General features: G+C 32.8%; 1 long non-coding RNA gene across 1 annotated transcript; it reads left to right on the top strand.

Moving 5' to 3' along the window:
• The first annotated feature begins 117 nt into the window (after positions 1-117).
• LOC115928101 lies at positions 118-7,189 on the top strand. Its single transcript, XR_004065877.1, has 4 exons — positions 118-251; positions 1,201-1,350; positions 5,347-5,453; positions 6,591-7,189. It is a non-coding gene; the product is annotated as an uncharacterized LOC115928101 (long non-coding RNA).

Below are 7,189 nucleotides of genomic sequence, written 5' to 3'. Positions count from 1 at the left end.
TGAAAGTATAAAAAATGTCGATTTTTAACCACGAATGTAAAATGTATAGACCATATGTTGATCAATAGGGGATCGTGGTAATGTGTAGAACATAGTCAAAATATTATACACGGTTCAGCATTTGCTCAAAAAGTATAAAGCTAGAACATTAAGGAACAACGTACCATTAAACTCGACGGTCTCCAATTGCATAGATAAGAGGATCACCTACAGACATCGATAATTTCCTTAGATCTGACAACAACTAGAAGGTAAATGTTTTCCATATAGCATTATATGCCCGATCAATTATAGAAAGCGTTTTGCAACGCCGTTTAATAAACAAATATGATTTTGAATAACGAGTAAAACTACATCCAGTTCAGTTTGTATGTTGTTATGCGGAGTGATGTAACATTCTCAGGCAGTTATGGTGCAGAGGAGTTTCAGACAGCTCTTCTGATCGCGGTAGGAAAAGGAATGCATAGAAATAAAGATTTTAACAAAGCATGTATGTTATCGCTCAATATATGGCCTTGTATTCTCTACTCACCCTTTTAACACTTTTAAAAACAATTGAGGGAGATTTGTGTGTAACACAAAACAAAGCAAGAAATGTATAACTAATTAATATATGATTTTTTTGGGGGGGTATTTTTTGTAATTCAGTCTAACTGAACTGGTTACTATTATTTATGTTATTTAACACAGTAGCCAAGGACACTACCTAGCATACTGACTGACTTGCGTCAATTATAATTTCATGTTACTCTATACGAGGCGTAATAGCGAATGTATTACTCCCTGCGCTATTCAAGAATGTAAATTGTAATCGTCCACATACCCCTAATTGAAATCAATGTATACTGTTCATTTCGTAAAACTTTATTGTTTGTTTGTTTCTGTGTTCCTGTCTGGGTTTTTTTATTATTATTTCATTATTGAAATCAAAATTCTTGCCCCAAACCATAAAAGTCACGACGCCGTCTTACAACAAGCAAATGTGACGACTATGTGCACGGGCCCAGCTAATGTTCTGTAATTCGCTTGACACTGATTTTGACAAGCCATGTACCGTACAAAAAATGAATGTAAAATGATCATTGCAACATTGCGATAAATTATTTTGAGCCAACTTATTTTACATGCTGAGCTAGTTCAGTTGATCACGTGATGGAAATAACGCCTCTAGTACATCATGGATTTTCCATTATCATCTAGGTTTGAAATAGAAAATGGCATCGAAGCTCATCAATGCTGCGTTTCTTCTGGTCGTTCTTGTGGGCGCAACCATTGCCAACACCACAGGCGACGTGGAACGAGACAGCGAGACCTTTCCCCTTAATATGGACGTTGATGAGGAGATACAACGTAAGCATTCCATTGAACAATTTTAATTATATATGTCAGATTGTTATGCTCTGACATTATTTGCAAAACAAAGGCATGCCATGTACTTTATTTATTGAATTGTAATTTTTAATTTGAATTAAGATTGACTTGGACAATTTTATTGGTGCTTTTACTGCTGCAAATCCGATCCGTTTTGTTTTGATGCTTCTCCCGTTTGTATCATTCCAAAATCCGGATTCTTATTTGGTAGTTCGTGAATTGTGTAACTGAGACAAAAGTAGCTCCAAAAGATAGAGAAGCCAAAGGTTTCGTGAAAATTTGTCATCCTGTTTTATATTTCTCAAGTCTGTGTTACACTCAACCTATGTCACTCCCTAGAACTAGTACTTGGTCTGGGACAAACGGGCATTAGAACGGACTTTATCACGATTGTGCTCTTTATCAAAACGCAAGAAGCAAAAGAATAAGTAGTGATAATAAACGTCTCGATAAAGACTATTGCCATGGGTGGTAGTCTTAAATTCTTTACCACGATATGCTCCTATACTTTATGATTTCTGGACTAACGGCTCTTCGCTTAATACAATTATTTGCAAAACTATGGGTTAAGATAAAGTTCAGTTGTGAGTTGGAGTCCTAAATGTTCACTTGAGTTTAAGGAAAACCAGTAAAAATGACTTCCCCCACCCTCCAAAAAAAAATATATATACATATATTTTACTAAAGGCGTCATTAGAGGGACATTTGGAGTGAAAAATGAGTCATTAAGTAGACATTGTGATTAGGAGGACAATTTGGTGTCCTCTTAAACGTTTTTTACGTTTTATTTCTCGTGGAAGGCCCAATTTTGTTATATATCTCTCTCTATATATGTGATTTCACTAAAGGCGTCATTGGAAGGACATTGGTAGTGAAAAAATGAGTCATTAAGTAGACATTAGGGTTAGGGTTAGGTTTAGGATTAGGTTTAGGGTTAGGGTTAGGGTTAGGTTTTAGACTTAGGGTTAGGGTTAGGGTTAGGGTTAGGATTTTTATGATGTCCACTTAATGTACCATGTAGGGTTATATATATATATATATATATATATATATATAAACAAAATCAATAGTTCACATTATGTATACAAAGAAATGTTGCCAACACGCAAGTTGTAATAAACTAGCAACATACATATATGTAAAATAGTAACAAAAATCATAGCAGTAAAGTTGTAAAGCAACCTCAAGTTCAAGTTCAGTTTATTTCACTTCCAATAAAAACACAGCATTATAACATTCAAAATACAATTATACAAAATGCAATATATATAAAATATAATAAGAACAAATAAAACAACAACAGTAACATTAACAATGATTAATGGGTGGAGTAGGGATGTGAGGGACCAGAAAAGGCCATTGACCTATTTAGGCTGGTCCCCTTTTTCTACAACCCCAAAAGTAAAATCTTCAGTAATTAAAAGCAAAATATTGACAATATAGACATTACATTAACTAAGACATATATACACGCATACAAGGACAGGCATAATTAATAAAAGCTAAAAAGAGTATATTATAACTTGATATTTGTTTGTTTTTAAAATTACGCTTAAAAACTAGACAATGTTGGGCATGCTTTGAGAGAATATGGTAAGTTATTCCAAATAATGGATCCTTTATAGTTTATTACTGTTCTTGACAAATTATAGCGAAATGAAGAAACATAAAGTTTGTGTGAATTTATAGTACTATATTGATTTATGTCTCTATCAAAAATAAAATAATTATTAAAACAATCAGGTAAAGTAGTTATATTGTACATGTAAGCGAACATAAAAGCTCCAATACTTATATCATATAGATCATAACGTTTTAAAAACTTCAACTTAAAAAACAATGTACCTGTATGTGCTCTATAATATGAGTTTGTTATAACCCTGACGGCTCTTTTTTGTAATAAAAATAGCTTTTGAAGCAAATACGAAGCGCAATTGCCCCATACAATAATACAATAATTAAAATAAGGCAAAATCATAGAGTTATACAATTGTACAAGTATGCGTAATGGTAAAATATCTTTGAGTCTATTTAAAACACCAATGACCTTTGACAGCTTGTTAGAAATATAATAAATGTGGTCCTTCCACGTTAAGTTTTCATCAATAATAATGACGCCTAAGAAAGTAACTTGGTGTACTTGCTTAATTTCTTTACTATTTATACAAATCTTGATAGCAGCTTCATTTACATATTTATTTTTTGTTTTAAAAATTACATAGTTTGTTTTTTCAAAATTAATCAACCATTTTTTTGCAAGGAACCACTTGTGTATTTTAACAATTTCAAATTCAATATAATATTTATTTCTACGGGATCTTTACCAGATAAAAACAGAGTGGTGTCATCAGCAAATAAAATAGAAGATAAAACATTGCTTACAGATGGCAAGTCATTGATATACAGTAAAAACAAGAGCGGGCCAAGATTAGAACCTTGCGGCACACCAGTTAAAATAGTGCTGTGATCAGAGTAATAATTACCAGAGCTAACATATTGCTTCCGGTTCGAGAAATAACTTTTAATTAAAAGAAGAGGAATTCCTCTTATACCATAAAAACATAACTTATTTATTAAAATATTATGATCAATACAATCAAAAGCTTTGGATAAGTCTAGAAATACACCAATTAAAAATTCATTAAGTTCAAAAGCATTTGCAACTTTATCAATAAAATCAAGAAGAGCATGGCAAGTACTGTATCATTTTCTAAAAGCAAATTGATTTTCATACAGAATATTATTTTTACTAATAAAACGAGTCAATTGATCACATAAAATCTTTTCAAATATTTTGCTAAAAACAGATAACACGGATATCGGCCTACAATTATTTAAAAATGACTTATTGCCTTTTTTAAAAACAGGAATCACCTTTGCAATTTTTAGAGCATTGGGGAAGATACCTTGTTCAAAGGACAAGTTTAAAATATTGCACAAGGGTGTAACAATCATATAAATCGAGTTTTTCAATACCTTAGGGTGAATTTCATCGTATCCTGGACTTTTATTTTCATCAAAATTCAAAATCACATTAATAATATCTGCGTTAGTAACAGGCTGTAAAAATAATAATAATAATAGCTAGTTCTTATATAGCGCTGTTCAAGACCGAAGGCCCTCTCAAAGCGCTTTACAGATATATATATATTATGAATTCAAAAAATTACCCTTCAAGTACTCGTCGTATTTTGTTGATTCAATATTGCAAGTAATCAAGTTATCAATACTTTGCTGTAGTTCTTGCCCGATTGTACAAAAATAAGAATTAAATATATTTACAATTCTTTGTTTATCAGTAATCTTTTCCCCATCATCAACTACAATATCATTGATACCATGCTTTAATGTTTTCTTGTTTAAAATTGCATTAATAAGTTTCCATGTTGCTTTCACATTATTACGAACATTATCAAACTTAGAGTCATAGTTTGCACATTTATTTTCCCGTATTAAATTATTTAAGACATTCCTGCATTCTTTATATGCCATTTCACTTATTAGTGGTTGAGTTTCTTAGGTATTTACGATATAATATGTGCTTACGTTTACTCAGCTTGATTACCTCTTTTGTTACCCAAGGCTTATCAACTTTATTTTTAGTTTTAACTATTTTAACAGGGAAACATTCATCGTAAATATCCTTATATAATTTAAAGAAATAATTGTATGTATCATTCGCATCACAAATATAATTAAGTCGTTCCCATTTAACTTTGTTCAACTCACTACAAAAATGCTTCATATTTTCTTAAGTAAAATCAATTTTTCGCACTTCAATATCAGGTTCAGAATCAGAATTGTTTGACTTCAAAATAATAAACGGTGTTAAATGATCACTGATATCTGTTATCACTATACCATATTTTAAAACTTTTCTTGGCAAGTAATTATACAGGTGAGAGAAATGTTATTACGTCTGGTGTAAATTGTTTAACTGGTCCAATATGTGTGTGTTTATTTTTTTCTCTCCAGATGACATGGGAGATGTTGAAGCTGTAGCAAGGTGGGACAGGGACCCAGAAAGTGTGCTGGATAACGGGATAGGATGGTAGAGGAGTGTACAAAGGCGCCAATGAGACGTAAGTAAAGGCAATACTAGAACCGCAATTAAACAGACGATCGCAAAGACTTTCGAGAAATCAACTCAAGGTTTATTTCAATACAACAATCCCATAGAACTCGTTTGCTCATCATGTAATGCTTGTGTGTGTGTAACATGCGGGTTAGAATTCCAGTAACTAGTGGTAAGAAAAGTATTTAACATGTGATGTATGAATATAATAAATTTTATATACTGCATGTCTAGATTCTAGGCTTCTGATTGGTCAAATTTGCGGGCATGAAATTCACTACATTATAACAACAATTTTATGACAACTATTGTGATAATCATAGTTTTCGCATGTTTCAAAATGTATGGACATGGCTATAGAAATTACCTTCGGCTGATTTGTGTTAAGTATTTTGAAAAATCTTCAGGTAATTCCATATGATTCCATATAATAACGTGTCTTTTATACTAATTCAGTTACAGTTGTAGGAGGCGGTACATTGCCCCCCCCCCCCCCTCCACCCCCTCTCTAGTACTGTGGAAACGAAGTGGTCTCAATGAAACTTGTTCTACATTATCTATTTCGATAGGATTTTTTTTATAAAATGGCAGTAAAAGTGAAAACACCAGCAGTAGATTAAATGTTGGAATGATTAAAGAAGGAAATGGAGGATGAGCGAGGTGTCCACCCTCCCCCCCCCCCTCTCTCATATTTTTCTTTGAATTTCTATAATCAGCTGCTGATTGTGAACACAGTGGCATTATGATTTGTTTGGGGTAGTTATGATGAGATTTGGAACTATTTGGAATCTTTAAATTAATTCAATCAGTTAGTGGAATAGATATTCAGCAAAAACAACAAATTAACATTCGTTTATAATCATGTCAACTGTTTTGAAAATGTGTTTTATCTTACTAAGGAAGCATACAAAGCCTAATAAAACAAAATTATTTTTTCAGACACAAACCTATCCATTTCGGTCTATACTTTTGTTAGGTCTTTCAAGCAGATAAGACAGGTCAATACAAATGCATCCCTTTTCAATGTGCACAAATGTTGACTGCCTTTAAAATGTTTATGATATTCAAAAGAGTGTGTCACAAAGATAGAGAAGATGTCCTTGTTTTGATCAAAGTTATGTTTGTTGACTTTTCACAATCTCAGATGCTTAACATGCCTCTCGAGGACAGAGTCAGAGAAAAATGGAACATCGAAAAGAGCTGACAGGCCGACGTGATGAAGGGCCACTATCTCCTCTGGTTCGATCAATTTGGGAAAAGGTCTAAATAGTCTAGACTACACCTCTTCAACATTAAATATGTAGTGATAATTCAAGAAATGTATTTATCATTTTAGTAAGTTTATTGTTACTAAAAGTCATTTAAAAAAATACTATCACCTGTAATACTTGAAACATTAAATGAAGCACCTCACCAAACCACCAGAGTCTGTGTTTCTAACTTTCAACGTTTAAGTTGTTGTATCTCTGTAGTGAATACTATGAAACTAGTACAGCCTTTTCCTAATGTCCTCATTTTATCTTTCTCCTCCCCCTCACTCTTTCTCCCTCTCTGGCCCCTTCTTTCCCTTCCTATTTGTTCACTCTCTTTGTGTTCCACTTTCTACCCCTTCATTTCTATCTGCATGGTCTGTTTCGCTTTCTGTTTCTTTCTCTTTAAGTTGTCTCTTTGTATCTCACCCTATCCCCTAGACAAAACCTCATCCTCTCATTATCTCTCTTGATTAGTGCTCTCTTCCCATAT

Source organism: Strongylocentrotus purpuratus, unplaced genomic scaffold (assembly GCF_000002235.5).
Source record: "Strongylocentrotus purpuratus isolate Spur 01 unplaced genomic scaffold, Spur_5.0 spur5_scaffold_21, whole genome shotgun sequence".
NCBI lineage: Eukaryota > Metazoa > Echinodermata > Echinoidea > Camarodonta > Strongylocentrotidae > Strongylocentrotus > Strongylocentrotus purpuratus.
This window is presented reverse-complemented; position numbering and strand designations above follow the sequence as displayed.